A 19,877-nucleotide genomic window follows, 5' to 3' on the forward strand; every position below is an offset into this window, starting at 1 on the left:
GTTCACGGCCAGCCTGCTCTACAGGGCAGCCAGGGTTATACAGAAAACCCCATCTTGAATCCACCTCCACTACTCACCCCCAATTTTGTTTTGTTTTTCTAAAGTCAAGGGGAATTCAGGGATCTTGCTCTCCTGATAGGCTCTGGAGATGTGAGGATTGCTCCATCAGGCAGGTGGTAGCTTCTTGTATTGGGGGGCGGGGGGCGGGGGGAAGGGAGGTTGTCAGAGAAGCTCAGGCCATGCACAAAGAGAAGTTAAACTGAGTTCAGGAAAGGGTTCACTGCCATAAAGACTTTATCTCTGTGTCATCTGGTTAGGAAGGTCCCTGCAGGCTACACTGTGTCATCTGGTTAGGAAGGTGCCTTGAACCCTGGGGACTAAGGTGCTAAGGGGCCCAGCAGGGAGCCAGAGCCCAGCGTCATCCCCAGGCTTAGCTGACGGTGTTGGTGGGGTGTCAGAGGCTCCAGGCCCCTCCTGGACTCGCAGGTGAAGGAGGAAAGGAAAAGAAGAGGCCGACCCCACCCCCACCCTGGGCCAGAAATCAGTCCTCAGGAGGCAGCCCAGCAGGAAAGGACCCTCTCCTGCCAGGGAGGTTTCTTCTTCCTCTCTCAAACAGGAAATAGGCCAAGAAAAGACTGAGAGTGCTGCCCTTTGACCCCCCAGGAGCTAGAAGCCAGGCCCTCACTGACAGCTGCCATTCCCAGACACAGAGCAGAGCCTGGCTCCCCCAGACTCCCTGGCACCTCCAGAGAGATAGTGTGGAACAGGGGCCTCCTCACAGTGTTTGTATCTCTCCACCAGGCTGCTCTCAGAGAAGTGTTGGTGCACAGAGGATCTGGTCTGGGAAAGGGAAGCCTGCGGAGCAAGGCTTGGGGAATGGTGGGCTGGGGGCTGGGCGCTGCTCACGGCCTTTCATGGGTCACTGCTACTTAAAGTGAAAGTCATCCAGGGGTCGTGGCGCACCGAAGCATTAGCCTTGGCTCACATGGTGCCTTAAGGAAAATCTTTAATGTGCTGCTAATATTAGTCATGGGAAGTCTGCCCATCCAAATGTGGATTTCCCTCTCCTGAGCTGTCAGCACCTTTGACCACACCGTCCCCTCTGCTCCCATGTGGCTACTACAGCTGCTCTCAGGAGGTAAGAGGCATTTCTGTGCCTCAGACCCCACCAGCTCCTGCAGCCTTATCTCTTAGGGAGGCCATTTGAGGGCAGGGTACCTTTTGAACATTACAAGGGGGAGCCAGAAGGCAGCCAGTGTGAGGTGCAGCCATGCCAAGAACACTTGTCACTTGGGTTGCTGGAAGGGTGACTGCCAAAAGTTTTACAGGCAGCTTTCCCCAGGCTTCCCTACCAGCCAGTGAGACAGGTATACCACTATCCCTGTCCCATTTATGCCGGAATCCAGGGGCTCAGAGGGAGCAATCGCAACCACACAGCTGAGTAGCCACGGTCTCATCCTGATTTGGGCAGTCTCAGTGCAGAGTCTGCCCAGGCTACCCATCCAGGATAAGGAGCCTGCTGTCTTACCTAGTTCTTGCCAGGCTGAATTCCCAACACCGCCCAGAATTACCGTCCCCCAACAGCCCTTCACAGCCTCAGTCTCCCTGTTTCTCTCTTAGTGCTAATGGTTGTTTTGTCTGGTACCCTCACTGCATCCCACCAACCACAGTGTCCTGGGATGATGGGAGGAAGGAAGGACGTAGGGATAAGAAAGGAAGGATAAACTGAGTGTAGGGCTGCAAGCATTTATTCCTAGAGGGAGGCAGACCTATGAGTTCAAAGCAAGCCTGCTTGACACAGTGAATTCCAGGATACCCAGAGCTACATAGTGAGACCCTATCTTGAAAAATGTGGTGGTGGTGGTGGAGGTGGGGTGGGGTGGGGGAGAATGGAGAACTAAGTAACAGAAAACTGAAGCCAGAATCTGGCCCACCACGGCTACTTGGTTTTTGTTTTGTTTTGTTATGGGGGGGGGGTATCTGCTGGAGAGAGCAGGCAGCCCAGGGACTCTGTGCAGCAGCTACCCAGACCCTCAACACCCCTCATCCAAGGCCTTGGCATTCTTCGACAGGCTGAGCTTGCATCCTAGGTCTGGTTCATCCGTCTACATTGTGTGTGGAACCCCAGAGTCTGCCCTTGCTCTCCAGCCAAGACTTTATTAGGCATTCTCCCTGGAATACCCCCAGATTTGCACGACATATGTATGGTCCATCCCATACTTCCACTGGCTATGTGTCTTCTCGTAGTTTCTCTGTACAAAGGGGAACACACCCATGGGCTGGCCAAGCCTACCTCTTATGAGACCACTGCCCACGTTCTTTCCACCTTCCTCCACTGTTCTGCACAGCCATCCAAGAGCCTAGTGCCTAGCCCACCTGGGAGGCTGACAGACAGCCATTCCAGCCAATCATTCTGAAGCATGGGGTGGAGCCTGGAGGCAGAGGTAGAGGTAGCGCCCAGGAGCCAGCTGCAGCTCGACCTGCCGCTCCCACCGCTCTCCCCGCCACCATCAGCAGAAGACTGCGACCTTATCTACTAATTGCAGGGTTGTGAGATGCCAGCTGCCTCCCTGGCCCCAGGGAGGTGCCTCTCAAGGGAGCAGGGGCTCCCTGGAAAGGCCTTCCAGCCCTCCTCCAGTCCAGAGCCACCGCTGCACTTGGTGATCTCCGTGGTGTAAACAGAGCTGCTGGTTCACAGGGACAGGGCTCCCTCCCCACCCAAGAATTAATTAGCCATGGCTGTCCACCGCTGCATCCACACACCCGGGAACCAGCTCTCACCTTGAGCACGTCTTCTAAGTATTCTTAGTACCCTGACACTTAGTCTAGACAGCCCTCCTGCTGGACGTCCCTCTTTCCCCCTCCCCTGCTGACTTCCCAAAGACCATCTCTGAACTAGCCTTGTGGCCAGAGTAACCTTGATGCAGGTCAGCCTGGATGCTGGATTCCAGACTGAACCACAAGGGCTTAGGAACTATCTATCCTTAGCTGGACTGGACTTCAATCTCCGAGGGGGTCCTGACTACAGGACTCCTGGGTCAGCCCCAGCAGAGGAGAGGGAGGCTTTGCAATCATGCTCCTTCCCACCTGTGCTGTTGAATCTTAACCTTCACAAGCGCCTGGAAGGTGGGTATGATGGGAAAACTGAGACCGTGAAGGGAGGGGCCAGCCAGTGAGTGACAGGTCAGGACTAGGATCCAGGAGATTCCGAGGCCTGATTCTGAGTTGTTGGTTAACTTCTTCCTGAAGGGAGGCAAGGATGAGGAGGGGAGGAGGACTGAGCTAAGGATGCCACCACAGCCACCAACCAGGCTTTGGGTATGCTGCAGAGTCCTTTCTCATCCCAAGCCTGACTCCACCCTCTCACTTAGAAACGTTGAGTTAGGAACTTCATCATCTAGAAGCTGAGGTCTAGCGTGGTTATCCCTAACCCTGTGGCTCCATCCTGAGAATCACAGATCCTTCCAATAGCCCCTGATCCTTGATTTCTCCTCCTGCATTCAATTAACTCAAGGGGTTGAGCTCAGTGGTAGAGCACTTGCTTGGCTTGTGCAAGGCCCTGGGTTCCACCCTCAGCACCACAAAGAAGGGAGAGACTGTCTTAGACAGGGGGAGCTAGGGATGGGGATTCACACCTGTACTGCTGTGCTGAACAAAATACCATGACCAAAGCAAATTGGGAAGGAAAGAGTCGATTTGGATTCCACTTCCACATCACTGAAGAAAGTCAGGACAGGAACTCAAGCAGGTCAGGAACTTGGAGGCAGAAGGTGATGCAGAGGCCATGGAGGAGTGGTGCTTACTGGCTTGCTTCCCATGGCTTGTTCAGCCTGCTTTCTTACAGAACCCAGGACCACCAGCCCTGGGATGTCCCAACCCACAATGGACTGGGCCCTCCGATATTGGTCACTAATTAAGAAAATGCCTTTTAGTTGGATCTTACGGAGGCATTTCCTCAACGGAGGCTCCTTCCTCTCTGATGACTCTAGCTTGTGTCAAGTTGACATAAAAGCAGCTAGAAAGGGATAGCGGGCAAGCTAGGTATGGGGGTTCCAGGCTGTAATTCCTGTACTCCAGAGCTCACGCTGAAAATTCAAGACCAGCCTGAGCTACATAATCAGATGTTGTATTTAAACAAACAAAACACACACACACACCAAATAAACAATCCAAAACAAACAGGTATGACTGCACTTCTAGCTTTGGGTGGCAGAAGGATCTAATGACTTACTGGCCAGCCAGAGTCGTTAAACAAGTGAGTTCTTAACTCAGTGAGAGACCCTGTCTCAAAAAATAAGATGGAGCCTGGTAGGGGTAGTGTACACCTTTGATCCCAGCATTCAGGAGGCAGAGGCAGGCAGATCTCCGAGTTCTAGGCCAGCTTGTTCTACAGAGCAAGTTCCAGGACAGCCAGAGCTACACAGAGAAACCCTGTCTCAAACAAAAACAAACAAAAAAAGATGAAGGGTGATTGAAGATGACACCTGATGTTGATCTTCGGTCTTCATGTACATGACCTTGTACTACGCATGTGCATGTACACACACACACACACACACACACACACACACACACACACAAACGGGTTAGGGGTGGTGGGGAATAAACTAGGAAGATAGCAATCAAGTAGATGAGGATTGCCTACACTACTAACTAAGCAAGAAACTTCAAGTCTCCGAGCCTCGGTTTCCACATTGGCGACAGCCTATAGGAAAAGAGAAGACGCATGTGCCAAGCCTTCAGCAGTGTGTCTCCTCTCAACCTTTGTCCCCTTTGTGTGGAAAGTCAGTTGTCCAGAAAGGGAACATGCAAGTGTCCATATTAGGGTTGGAGTCCTGACCAGGAGCAAAAACAGACCCACCCCACCCAGCCCCACCCAATCTCTCCCTCTCAGTGCAATCTCAGACCCCCAACCTGATGGTTACTTAGGTGTCTGGAGGTTAGTTCCATGAAGAAGGACGGGAGCAATCAGTTTTGACTATTTGTGGCCCCCTTTGCCGGTTGGAGTGCTGGAGTTTGGGGATGTAGCTATCTTCTTGGGAACTTGGTTGGTGGGAACCCGTCATCACACAGAGCTTATCTGATCCCAAAACCCCTGAGGGGTAAACTGAAGAGGCTGCCAAGAGAAGATGGGCAGAAGAGAGGAGGTGCTGGGTGGGGCCATCTGTCTCGGTCATCTGCCACACCCCGACTGCCCAAGGGGACAATCAAGTTGTTCTTCGACCTTGCAGGTGAAGAACTCAAGTCAATGCTTTTAGCAACCTCCTGGGGCGTCTTAGCAGCTGGAAGCACAACTCAAACTTGGGTTTCAAAGCAGGTGTGTGCACATCACAGTCCCAGAGGCTCATGGGGCACTTGAGTGTACCACACACACCTTCGTGGACCTGCAGAGCCAGGAGGTTCATAATCTCCCTTTCCAGGTTTCCTGCTCCACCCCAACCCCTCATCACTCCAGCCTCAGCCTCCTTTCCTTTCGGGGACCTGCAACACCCCAAACCCCTTTCTGTCTAAGAGCCACTAGGCATGTTATTCCTTCTGCACAGGACATTTCCTTCCTCAACTGCTTCTAGTCTCATTCAAATGCCACTTCCCAAGGACAAGGAGGTAACAAGTGTTTCCAGCTACACCAGCCACCCAGACTCCTGCTCCAGTCTTCCATGTCTCCTCCTCTTCTTCTCCTTGATAATCATTTTTCCAGCTGGCTTCACCTTCTGTGACTGTTGACATGGTCACCTGGCTTGTGCTGACCTCCTGGTCCCTCACTCACCTGTGATTCCTTCTCTTGGTTCACCAGGTTACCCCCAGGCCATCTGAGTTCACTCCCCAGGATGAACGGGTGGGTAAATAAGCGAACGAGCTATTGAACAAGTGAGCCAGCACTTGCATTCTGCTCGGGCCCAGCTATGGGGAGTGCCCCCTGCTCTCTCAAGGCAGCAGAAGTCAAAGTCAGACGCAAGCAGGCTAATGGCCTGGGCAAAGTTTTTTTAGAGGAAACTCAAAGATGCAGGGCTATTAAAAATTGATATTTCAATGAGATAATCTCTCTCCTAGGCTTTTAATTGATTGTCTAAAAAGCCTTCCACTGCTGTCGTACCTCTTTATTCGCAGGGACCATTAATTTTTTTATGGATAAGCACACCCTCGTAAAGTGGAAGGGCTGCCACACAGTGATGCAGATGCACCAGCCAAGGCGCCAGGGGGGCACAGCTGGCGGCCATGGCCATGATGCCAGCTTTAGCTCTGGATGCTAGCTGGCTGGGGCTGACTCTCTAAAAGGTGGTGGGAAGTCCCCGTGAGGCCAGCACACTGCTCTCACACATTTCTCCCAGACCTAGCCAAGCTCCGTGAAGGCAGGAGCAGCAGAAAGCCCCAAGGAATAGGTTAAATAGAGACCCTGGATCCTCCCCAGCCACACTGATGGTCGTGGCCACACCCACTCCTGGCACCTGTTCCCTTCCCCTGCCTTCCTTGGCTGCTGGGCTGAGAGGTGAAAGCAGCTTCTGCCCCTCCCACCTCCCCAGACCTCTGCTGGTCACAGGTCCAATGGTTAGCACTGCTCTAGTACCGAGAGGGTGGGTTGGCTCTGAGGGCTGATCCCAGATTCACTAGGACTGAACCTATGTGCAAAACAGCTTTGGGGCGATGCCAACATGGTTCTGCTGGCTCTACAGAGAGCCTCCAATCAATCAACCAGGCAACCAAACAATCAATCAAACAATTCCCCATACACAGCCCTCTAAGGCTAATCTGTACTGGCTGGTTTTGTGTGTCAACTTGACACAAGCTGGAGTTATCGCAGAGAAAGGAGCCTCTGTTGAGGAAATGCCTCCATGAGATCCAGCTGTAAGGCATTTTCTCAATTAGTGATCAAAGGTGGGAGGGCCCATTGTGGGTGGTGCCATCCCTGGGCTGGTGGTCCTGGGTTCTATAAGACAGCAGGCTGGGCAAGCCCGGGAAAGCAATCCAGTAAGCAGCAACCCTCCATGGCCTCTGCATCAGCTCCTGCCTCCTGGTTCTTGCCCTGTGTGAGTTCCTGTCCTGCCTTCCTTTGGTGATGAAGAGCAATGTGGAAGTGTAAGCTGAATAAACCCTTTCCTCCCCAACTTGCTTCTTGGTCATAATGCTTCATGCAGGAATAGAAACCCGAAGAGTCCATGTAATTGCTAACTAATGGGGAGAGTCCTTTGTAGGTGCTCCCAAATCCCCATGTTCATAAGACTCGGTTGTGAACCAAATACACGTCATTTTACCTTCATCCACTCAACCGTTGGCCAAGGCACGTGTGAAATGTAGAGTAGGAGTATGAAGGAATTTAAATGGCCCAGGAATAGCACAGTGGCCTTTGGTCAACTTGTTGGGTTTGGGCTCTTTATCATCCAGGAATTCATATTAAAGGTATAAGGGCTTTGACCTTAGGCATTGGAGAGGTTTCCTTCAGTGGTGATACCTATCCTTAGATGGCAACAAGGCAGTCTGGCAGAATGCAGCAAGAACAAAGACCATTCACTTTCGGGCATATCACCCCAGGACATGTGTGAGCAGTTACCGTCTATAATTGTGGGAGCAAATATTCAGCCACACAAGTGCTCACTGTGGTGGTGTTTACAAAAGCAAAAAGACCACAAGGAGGTGGAGAAATGGGGTGTTGGTGTCCTCTGTGGGGCACTCGGACACTCACAAAGACTCCTTTTGAAGGAGGAGGAGGAAGGCCAGAGGGACAAGTTAGGCTTGAAGCATACAGCTGGGCTCTGTGTGTGTGTGTGTGTGTGTGTGTGTGTGTGTGTGTGTGGTGTGTGGTGTGTGTGTGTGTGTGTGTGTGTGTGTGTATGAGAGAGGAAGAGACGGACAGAGACAGAGAGACAGACGCAGAGACACAGAGATCAACACTCAATAGAAGTCTTGAGGTCATTGCTTTTCTGACCTCTTTTTTAATCTCTTGGCTTGCAGGAGCCAGTCTCCACGATCAGGATACTTGTCTTCCTGAAGAGGTGAGATCTTCCTGCTGTGCCCTCCCAACACACCTTCTCCACGGGCTTGTCTCCACTTCCTGTCTTGCTCACCGCAGGCCCCTCTGCATCTTCTCTATAAGCAGCCACAGGGTTGTCTTCCAAGATGCTAGTGGAGTCTGTTCCTCTTCTCTATGGAACAGCTTGGCGAGCAATCTATTACTCTTCAGATGGATCCCTAAACCGGCCTTTGAGATCCTGTATGGCCAGGCTTACCAAGCTCCATGCTCAGGCTTCTTCTCATGCTACGGGGCAGGCCATGCTTATATCTGACACAGGGCCTTTACCTGTGCTGTTCCTTCAAGCCAGAACACCTCTCTCTTCACGTGGGTCACTAACTGCTCTCCTTTCCCATTAATAGATTCTTCCACTGTAAGTCTGGCCTCCCTGTACCTCTATCAACACCACACTCCTCTCTTCTCTTCACCCTTCTTTGAGTTATGCCTGTGATTAGTAGGTGCTGAGATCAAGGCTTATTTCTTGCCCTAGACTATGGACTCAGAATATGTGTTGTACTTGTGGACCACAATGGCCTTAGGACCCCGCACCTAGCCTACAAACCAGTGCTCAGGTGTGCATTGACTGCTGGCTATGTTCACCCCAGCTTGTCCCTCCTGCTGTTCCGTTCACACATATGCTCAAGTCAGTAATCTTGGGAGGCTGATCTGAGAGCTCTGGGCTGGGGGAGGGATGGGCTGTTGTCTTGAGCCTCCTTCCTGAGGACTGCTTTCCTGGCCCCATCAGAAATAGAAATGGCCCCTCACCAGCATTCCTGGAGGAAGGAAGCAGAAGCAGCTAGGGGCCCACGTCTTTCCTCTCCACCCCTCCTGGTCTGGCTCCTTTGATGTAAAGTTTCCTGAGGAGACTGGCTTGTGTCACTGTCAGCTGGGGTTGGGGAACACAAGGGGCTTCGTCTGAACTGGCCAAGGGACAGGAATGTCAGCTTTCCTGCCCAGAGGAGCCTGGGATCTCAAAGACACTGGCCGTTCACCAGCTCCACTTAAAGGAGTTCAGCAAGCTAGGGGCTGTGCTAGGTGGCTGGGAGCTGGAGATTCCTGCGTGGCTCCCAGTTTCATCTCTTAGGTGTGGCTCTGCCAAGCCTGCTCTTTGCCCAATGGTAGAACTGGGCTGTTGGGAGAGAGTAAGGGCCTTGCAGGAGGGCCCATGTGTGGGAGTGACTCAAGCAAGAACTTCCATACTTCTAGACTATGTTGGGGCCTGGAGAACTAGTCTTCATGCTCACCGGTTCACTTTCTGAGCAACTATTATTTTAGGCGCGTTCTTGTGTGTGTGTGTGTGTGTGTGTGTGCGTGTGTGTGTGTTTCATGTGTGGGTGTGTAAATGTAAGCACACATCTAGGCTACAGGTCAAACTCAGGTATCTTTCCCCAAGAACACCGTCCACCTTGTTTTTTGAGACAGGACACCTCATTGACCAGGGTCTTAGTAAGCAGTCTGGACTGGCTGGCCAGCACGCCCCAGGGAGCTTCCCGTCTTTGCCTCTCTAGCACCAGGATTACAAGCATTGTGCCACCACACCTGCCTTGGCTTTCTTCAGGTGGGTTCTAGGGATCACATGATCCTCCTAGACCATGATCCCCTTACTGACTGAGCCGTTTCTCTTTGGGTAGATTCTTCTACTCTTGGGCCTCACTTTCTCTGTGTGAAATGGGACCAGCCCTGCCTCTTCAGGGTAGAGGCTGGGAGGCCCAGGACACCGGAGCCATGTTTCACAGTGAACTCCTAACTGCCTGGGGAGACACAGCATCCATCAGCAGGTCCAAGTCCTGAAAAGATTTTTGCTGTTCTCTTGTGTTCTCCCCTTGCAGTACTGAAGTTTGAATCCAGGACTTGTTTTTGGCAAGTGCTCTCACTGTGCTATAAGCCCCGGTCCTTTAAAAACAGAGAATTATTTTCAGATATGGTCTGGCCATGCATGGCGGTACATACCTTTAATCCCATCCTTTAGGAAACAGAGGCAGCAGATCTTTGTGAGTTCAAGACCAGCCTGGCCTATATAGTGAGTTTAAAAGAAAGTGGAGGAGGAGTTCTGTGCTAAGTTGCACAAGCTGGCCTTCAATTCTTTGTGCCATGTAGAATGGCCTCAAGTTCATAATCCTCCTGCCTCAGCCTCCTTGTTAGCAGGTTACAAGCCTTCACCACCACACCTGGTTTTTTCACTTCCTTCTCTCCCTTTCTCTGGACTGTTTTCAAGGAGAAAATCTTGGGAAGATTTCACACTTCTCTAATTCTTGCTGTAGTCTTTTTTCTTTTAATGTATGAGTGTTTTACATGTACACATGTATGTGTCTGTGTATGTATGATGTATGTATAAGCACCACAGGCACGTCTGGGGCTGATGGAGAGCAGAAGAGGGGTCAGAGCCTCTGAAACTGATGTTACAAATAGTTATGAACACCACTGGATGCTCTGCAACTCCAGTCCCCAGAGGGCCATGCTCTCTTCTGACCTTTTCAGGCACTGCACACACAAGATGTACTTACATGTATGCAGGCAGAACACAAAATTAAATAAAATCCTTTAACAAAAAAAAACAAAAAAACAAAAAAAACAAGGAGAATGAACTGAGCATGGGGCTGGCTCATGGCGCTGTGGGTAAAGGGGTTTGTTACCAAGCCTGAACACCCCAGGCCCACATTGAGGAAAGAGAGAGCTAAATTCTACAGGCTGTCTTCTGACCTCCCCCACATATGCTGTGACACACAGATGAACACACACACACACAAATGTTTAGAAAGAAGAGCCAAACTGTGGTGGCACGTATCTTTAATCCCAGCTGATTGACTGATCTCTGAGTTCAAGGCCAGCCAGATCTACAGAGTGAGTTCCAAGCCAGCCCAGGCTACACAGATAGACCCTGTCTCAAAAACAAATGCAAAGATAAATTTTTTTAAGTGAAAGAGGAGGAAGAAAAGAAGAAAAAGGAAGAGAGAGGAGGGAGAAAGGACGGAGAGAGAGACAGATTGGTTTTGTCTTTCTTTTCTTTTTTTTTTTTTTTTTCCGAGACAGGGTTTCTCTGTGTAGCCCTGGCTGTCCTGGAACTCACTTTGTAGACCAGGCTGGCCTCGAACTCAGAAATCGGCCTGCCTCTGCCTCTCGAGTGCTGGGATTAAAGGCGTGTGCCACCACTGCCCGTCCAAAGATTGGTTTTAGACAGAGGCTAGGGATGTGGCTCAGTGGTAGGTTGCTTGCCTGGGTACTGAAAGAAGAGGAGAGGAGAGAGGAGGAGGGTAATAGAGGGAAGAGGAAGCAACAGAAGTTAGAACCCGAGTGAATGGTGGGAGGTGCTAGAATCTGGCAAAACTGTGCATGGCCAGAGTGTCTGGAGCTTGGGGAATACCCACTGGCGTGAGGTGGGGAAAGAGTCTTCACTAGCTGTCTTGAGAGGAACAAATGTGGAGTGAGGTCTGGGAGCTGAAGGGTAGGCTTCAGAGAAAGGCTTCCAGGTCCTGAGTGGTGGGGGAATCTCACAAATGCCCAGAGAGAATTACAAATGATAAAAATGACTGCCCTCACAGCACATGCAGGCACCACACATTCTTAACAGTTGTTTGGTGACTTCAGGACTGCCACAGCAGGGTGAGAAACCCCCTTTGAGCTCCCAATGGTGTCCATTCCAAATGGTGCTGGATTGGCCCTGATCACCTCCATCCGTTCTCAAGGATACTTCCCAGTGCCCAAGGCTGATGCCTCTCCTCACCCTGTCACAGCACAACACCTGGCTTAGCCCCAGGTGTGGGCTGCCTACTGCACACATGGCTGCTCAGGATCTGGTAAGCAGTCCCTCATTGGGCACTCTCCCCACCCCAACCCCCAAATAATCCATGGCAAGGAGCGGGAGGATGTATTGGGGTGAAAGAGCACATTTCCGCGGGATATGGTGGTCTAGATCTGCAATCTCAGCACTCAGCAAAGGCAAGTAACTGACACAAGTTCAAAGCCAAAGCGGGGTGGGGAAATGGGTCAAAGGTTAAGAGCTTGTCCTTCCCAAAGTCCAGAGAACTAGAGTTCAGTTCCCAGAACCCACATCAGAGCCTCATAACACCTATTACTGCAGCTCCGGGGGATCCAACATCTACACTCACACAGGCACACACATACATGATTAAAAAGCAGAATAAAATTTAAAAAATAAAGTAACACAGGTGAGACAGATGGCTCAGAGGCGGAGAGCCTTGCCACTCTTGAAGAGGACCCAAGTTCAGTTCCCACCACCCATTATCAGACAGTACACAGCACCTGTAACTGTCTCCAAGAGATCTGAAAACATCTCCCGTGGGCCCTGTGTACAAGTGGCATTCACTCACCACTCATAAATAAAAATAATAAAATAAGTATTTGGTGGGGGTGAGTCTCTTACAAGTGCCAGGTCCTATCCCAAGGCTTTTGATTATATTTTCTCAGCATTCCAAGAGAATACTCCATCCTCATCGTTGTCGTCATCGTCAATGTCATCATCATCATCGTCGTTGTCGTCATCATCCCTCTGTTTCACAGATGACAAACTTCACAGATGAAGTGCAGAAGGGAAGGGGAGTCTTCAGGAGTAGAACCGTGCCCTGACTCCCCAACTCCATGCGCTTGAACACAACCCTATTCTTCATGGGTTCTCCTGGCTTCCTGAGCACAGCTTCTCTTCGGACCACAAGAGCTCATTCTCCACGGACTCAGAGGAGAATAGAGGCACAAAGCTGAGAGTCTTCACCACCTCAGTCCCCCTGGGCATTGCTTTCTAACTCTAGGGTCTCTTCCCGCCAAAGTGGGCTGGGGGAGCTAGAGAGGAGAGCTACAGGGCCTGAAGGGAACCGAGGCAGGAGTGAAATATGTACAATAGAGCTGGTCAGTCTGGTGGGGCGGATAGACCTCCAAAAGGGGCATACGGGGGCTGAGTGGCTCCATGAGCTACCCAGGACCCAAGCGTTTAGCTCAGCCCCAGCCCAACCCGGCACTGACGGCACTGGCGCTGAACTGAAACTAGCATGGACTACCCAACCCCGTGAGCACGCACCGTCCTCCCCTGCTCAGCTCTGGGGCTGTTAACAATCTCAGCCCTGTTTTCACCTGTGATTGTAAACAAGAGTGCCTGGGGTTCTGAGGCAGGCAAAGACTTGCCAATGGCCTTGTAAGCAGAGGATGAGCCGGCTGAGGCTGGACACACCCTCTGGTCTCCTTTGAAGTCTATCCTTAGTCATCCACAGTAGCCTTCATCATCTCTCCAGTCCCTACGAGTTCACTTAGGGTGTGCAACTTCAGAGTGCAGACTGAAGGTGGACCTTGGGGAGATTATTTCTTTTGAGACAGAGTCACACTTATGTAGCCCCACTGGCTGGAATTCAGGGACATGAACCTGCTGTCCCTGCCTCCCAAGTGCTAATATTAAAGTTGTACACGTGCCATGTCTGGACAAGATTTTTTAAAGACAGTTTTTTTTAACACTTGTTTGTTTATTGTCAGAGAACAAATGTCAGGATCATTCTCTCCTTCTATGTGGGTCCTGGGGAGAGAATTCAAGTCACCAGCCTTGACAAGTGACTTTGCTTGCTGAGCCATCTCACCTGCCCTGTTGGGAGATTTTTCAAATAGCTGTTTGGAAATACTTAATGTTAGATGGTATAGGAATGAAACAGTTCCATATGGAGATATGCTATGTATATGTATATACAAAATAGGTTATACATGTGTGTACCTATGCATTGTGTATGCGTATACCTGTCTGTACACATGTGTATGAAATTATTCAGTTTATGTTGTTGTTGTTTTTTTGGACTCGTTTCTTTCATGTTTACCTTTCATAATTATTTAGAAATAGTCACCTTTGTTGATGATTTTACTGAGAGCACAGATTGACCATGACCTTGCTACACAGTTGAGGCTGGCCTTGAACTTCTGACTCTCTCTCTCTTTCTGGAAACAGGGTTTCTCTGTGTAGCCCTGGCTGTCCTATAACTCACTCTGAACACCAGGCTGGCCTCAAACTCAGAGATCCACCTGCCTCTGCCTCCCAAGTGCTGGGATTAAAGGTATGCACCACCACTACCTGGCTCGGTTTTTCAATATTACAAACATGTGGATACTTGGGACATGGCAAGGCCGGGGGAGTGCCAAACAAGGGAACAGAGGAAAAGAAGATGTTGTTCACCATGTTGAATGTGTTGATAGTTTCATGAGTGTATACCTATGTCAAACTCAACACATTTGAAATGTCAATTCTTATACGTCAATGATACAACAATGACAACCACTAGCACACACACACACTCAATCCAGCACCATTAGACTCATGATTTTTTTTTTAGGTTCATGATTTAATAGACACTAATTGCTTGATTCAAGGTCAGATCACTGATGGTGTTCCCATTCACCCCCCCACCCCCGAGTGAGCGGTTTCTGGGGAGGTGGACAGACCCGTGTTTCCATTATACCTTCCACTAAGTGCAATTAATAACACCAGAAGCGATATGTGAACAACCCTAAGAAGATGCTGAAAGGCAGAGAGAAGGCTCCCAGGCTAGGGAATGGCACATCAGGGAGTTCCCTGGCTTTTGTTCTGTCTTCTGTACTGCACGTGGAGCTGATGATACCAACAACCCCGAGGTGCTGTGGGCCCGGATAAGAGCAAGAACAAACAGAGCAAATACACAAAGCCTGTCTCTAATCTAAGTCCCAGGAAAGAGGCTTCCTCACGAGACAACATGTCTTACTTAACATCACCTTACTCTGGACAAAAAGCACAGGAAAGAAAAATCTGGAGTTGATTTTCCATCCTTAGTAGACCTTAGCAAGGAACCCTATAGTTTTCTGTACTTGCGAGGCTATCCTTGAAGCACCCCAACTTTTTACCAGCTAATAATGAAGTCCTCCTGCTGCGGAAACAGAGGCATCTATGTATGTGGAGCTGTCCAACCTGGCAGTTATGAGCTGTCTCAGTTCTTCCCCTCTGTAGTCATTGTCAGAGGATGCACAGTGGATGGGGGTACTTTCCTGTGACCCAGGGGTCAGAAGGTATCCATGCACCCACAGTGGTGTCAATGGGACTGTACTGCCCTGGCCTACAGGGATGAGCAACGGGTAGGTGACAGCATAGGCAAGTGAGGAGCTTGTGCTCCACCAGGCTCAGGTTTGCCCTACCAGAGCAGAGCAGGGAATGTCAGCTGACTAGGAATGCATAAGTGACACCTGGAGTCTCAAAAAAAAAAAAAAAAAAAAAAAGCAGGATTCCCCCCCCCCTCAAAGCACCTATCTAGAGAACCAAAGACCCCTGAACTGAGTTTTTAAAAACACAATCAATAAATTCCAATGCTAAAATGACAGAATTGTCATTATTCTTTATTAAGGAAGCAGAAGTGGTCATCATGAGATGATCCAGTGCGCAACTACAGAGGTGCTGGAGACAAGCGCAAAAGTAGAAAGTCTCAGTAAAGAGCTGCAAAGAGCACTGGCTCTTCTTCCAGAGAACCCGGGTTCGATTCCCAGCACCCATGTGGTGGCTCGCAGTTATAACTCCAGTTTCTAAAGGATCAGTATCTGCTCTCTTTGGGCCCCTGCAAGCACCAGCCACACATGTAATGCACAGACATTTACATAGGCAACCCACACTTTTTTTTTTCTTCAAAAAATTCTTTTAAAGAAACGGAAGAAACAAAAAAGCTCCAGATGGAAATTTCAGAATGGAAAAGATACAGTGACTGCAACTGACAGCCCTGCGGGTGGCTGAGCTGCAGAAACCAGGAGCTAAAGAGAAAACTCTCTGAACTGGAAGAGAGAACAGCAGGACTCACCATAAAACATAAAATAACAGTGAACACAGCTTCAGAGATCTTTAGGAGAGCAACGATCTGATAACTGTGTCAGTAGAGTCCCCTGGCAAAATGCAGAACAGGGGGCTGATGGCAAACCTTGGGCTTTGCTAAAGGAGACAAACCTCCAGATTCAGGAGGCCAAGTGGACCTCAACTAGGACAGTGCTAAATCTATCACTCAACAGAATTAAACGACTCAAAGCCAAAGAAGAAAACCTCGAAGACAGCCGGGAAAATAAAATGGATGTATTACCTATGGGGCGCAGTGCCAGCGACAGAAGATCTCTTACCAGAAACCATGGCGGCCAGAAAGAAATGGAATAATAGTTTTCCTAATGGGGAAAGAAAAGAGCTGTCAGCCCGGAATCCTACGTCCAGGGAGAGTGATCTTCCAGAGTACAAAGCAAATCTCATGTTTTTACCATAAACGTAAACTAACAACTTCTATCCATCATTACCATTCTCCAAACAAGCAAGGAAATAGCGTGCTATAGACAACAGGAGGTGCACAGAGCATGGGGACTAACATGGGAAAAGGAATGGCTTTCCTACTCTTACATATTATATGTTAGCATATAGTAATAATATACAATGATGTGTGAAGTGGAAACTTAAGAGTCCTTTGGAAAGTCAGTTGTGTCTGATGGTGTTTTGCTGGAGCAAACACGTGAAGGAGTTTTCTCCTGAGTGGGACACGGGTGAAAGAATGTTTCACTAAGACAGACTCATGAAGGACCGTTTCACTGAAGCAGACACAGGAGACAGGATGTTCTGCTAGAGCAAGCACGTGAAAGGACACATGATGAAGGATTCTTTGCTAACAACACGTATGTATTGGTCCACTTTACATTGCATAGTTGAGCTCCATTTGTCAGGACTCCACAGAGAGAAATGCACAAAAAAAAAACCCCAAAACTCCTGGTGGTGTGCTGTGGCTTCTTGCCACTTCCACAGACTCTGGGTGATTGGCAGAGTGATGTCAGCTGCTACAGACTCATGTGGAGTTTTGCTAAGACCGGTGGAGGACACATGGTGTTTAGAGGCAGTATAAATAGGAGTCAACAGACAGTGACAGAGGCTGGACTTGCTGGTAGAGCTCTGCAATGCTTCTTGGTCCCACATCTTTGCTGATCTCCCCTTTGTCAAGAAAGGCACCACAGAGAACTTCTCTTGGCATCCCTGCTGGTCCTGGCTTCCTGCTGACTTGTGCTGATTCGACTGAGGCCTGGCTGTCTCTGCTACATCCTGACACCACTGCTGCTATCCCAATACTACTGGAACTGGACTGCTGGTGTATCCGTGAAATGTTTGTGAGTGGATGGAGCTGCCGCTGCTAACCTATGAACTGAACTGCTGATTTCCAGACAACACTAATGGCAATTGCTCCAAAGAACCATTTTTAGACAGATCCACTTCCCCTGTATCCTTTCCTTTCCAATTCCTCTCGCAGGTGGTGGGCTACAAGGGAGCTTAAAGCATTTAAGAACCATCATTAAAAGTAGGTATTGACTGAATTAAAGTTACAAATATGTATTGTTATATATTAATATTTCCTCTTGTTTTTAATCTCATTTTAGAAGAAGGTCTCACTATGTAGTCCCAGCTACTCACTGTGTAGGCCGGGCTGGCCTCACACCTCAGAGAAATCCACCTGCCTCTGCCTCTGGAGAGTTAGGATTAAAGGTATGTGCCAGCATACCTAGACCACTTATCTCTGTGTGTGTACACGTGGGCTCACCCATACATGTGTACAGGTCTTGTTGGAGGTGCCAGGAACGAGGGCATTGAATCCCCTGCAGCTGGAGTTTCAGGGAGTTGTAAGCCACCTACTTGTACATGTGGACAACTGAACTCTGACACTTTGGGAGAACGGCAAACACTCTTAACGTTGAGACATCTCTCCAACACCAGGTTTTATAACTTCACAAAAACCTTTTTAAAGATTTGTTTATTTTCTATGTATGAGTTCGGGAGGATTCTCGGACAGCTGCTGATCTTTATAGTCTGTATTGGAATCTCGAAGAAGTTGACTTTAATACCAGAGGAAGATGCTTCAGCAACGGAATAGATGAACTTGCCAGGCAGAGTGTGAGCAAGCAGGCAAACAGCAGTTTTCTTCTTCCGTGTCCTTTTATCTGAGCTGCTACCAGAAAGTGCTGCCCGAATGGAGGGTGGGTCTTCCTGCTTCAAACAATCTGGAGAAAATCCCTCATAGTAGTGCTGAGTGGTTTGCACTGGAGTTGATTCCAGATGTGGTCAAGTTGACAGAATGGATGTAACAAGGGCTGCTGAGAGTGGCCGCCCTTCTATAATCCCAGTGGGCAGTAGGCAGAGACAGGAGATCTCCAGAACAGACTAGCGGAACAGGGCGCTTAGGGTCCCGTGGGAGGTCCTGTCTTAACACATAAGGCAGAGAGTGACTGAGGAGGACATCAAACGTGGACCCCAGCCTTCCATAAACATGAAAAACCACACATGGGAACACATATACACGCATATACACCACACACATAAAACTAAGACTAGGCCTATAACTCTAACACAGAGGACCTTCGTAGCATCCACAGGGCTCTGGGTCAGATTCCCAGCATTGAAAAAAGAAGAGGATAATAGGTAACTGAAATAGAAAAGTTCCAGTTGTCCACAGGAAGGCCACAAAAGGAAGCGCAGAAATGAAGAACATGGACAAAATCCCAAAACACAACAAGCAGTGAACCAGAACCCTAGTACATCAGTAATTAAATACAGGTGATTTAATCTTGTCAATTGAAAAATAGAGACTGGGGAGCTGGTGAGGTGGCTCAGCAGTTAAGAGCACTGACTGCTCTTCCGAAGGTCCTGAGTTCAATTCTCAGCACCCACATGGTGGCTCACAACCTACACTGTACAGCTACAGTGTACTCACAACATAAAATAAATAAATCTTAAAAAAAAAAAATAGAGGCTGAGTAGTGGTGGTGCCTACCTTTAATCCCAATACTGGGGAGGCAGAGGCAGGTGGATCTCTGACTTCAAGGCCAGCCTGGTCTACAGAGCTAGTTCTGGGACAGCCAAGGCCACAAAAAGGAACCCTGTCTCTCAGGAAAAGAAAAAAAAAAAAAAAGATAGAGACCAGCATATTCAGGTCAAAAATACACTGTAACTATATGCTATCTTGAAGAGACTCGTTTACAATATAATTATTTTTAAAGACTTTTTTATTTTTATTTTATGCATATGGGTGTTTAACTTACAAGTGTATATGCGCACCATGTATATGAAGTATCCTTCAAAAGCCAGAAGGCGGCACTGGATTCCCCCTGGAACTGGAGTTATAGTTGTAAGACTCCGTGTGGGCCCTGGGAACTGAACTCCGGTCCTCTGCAAGAGCAGCAAGTGCGCTTAACCATGGAGACACCTCCCTGTCCCCTCAAATATAACTATATATGTAGTTCTAAATTGAAAAATGGAATCAACAAGATAGCTCAGCGGCTAAGAGTGTTTGCTGTCAAGCCTGAGGAACTGGGTTTGAATCCTGGTGAGGTGGAAGGAGAGAACTAGCTCCTAAAGGTAGTCCTCAGATCTGTATACAGACACACATACAGACAGATACACACACATACATACACACACACATACACACACACACACACTGTGGCATGCATGTGCCCACAGACATATACACAAAATAAGTAATATAAAAGAATTGAGTGGAAAAAATACATATCAAAAGAAAATTAGAGAGCCAGGTATAGTAGCAGATGCCTAGAGTCACTAAATTTGGAAAGTGGAAGTAGACGGATTAGGAGTCCAAGGCCAGCCTTGGCTATGCAGGTTTGAGACTAGGTTTGGCTAAATGACACCCCTTCCCCAACCTCTGAAACATAGAATAAGATTTTGATTTTTTTCTTTAGATTTATTTTATTGTATGAACATGAGTGTTTTGCCTGCATGCATGTCTGAGCACCACATGTGTGCCTGGTGCCTGTGGAGGTCAGGAGTGGGAGTCAGATCCCCTGGAACTGGAGTTATGGATGGCTGTGAGTCATCACTTGTTGCTGGGGACCAAACTCT

This window comes from Mus caroli, unplaced genomic scaffold (genome assembly GCF_978045245.1).
Source record: "Mus caroli unplaced genomic scaffold, Mus_caroli_1 scaffold_10, whole genome shotgun sequence".
NCBI classification, from domain to species: Eukaryota; Metazoa; Chordata; class Mammalia; order Rodentia; family Muridae; genus Mus; species Mus caroli.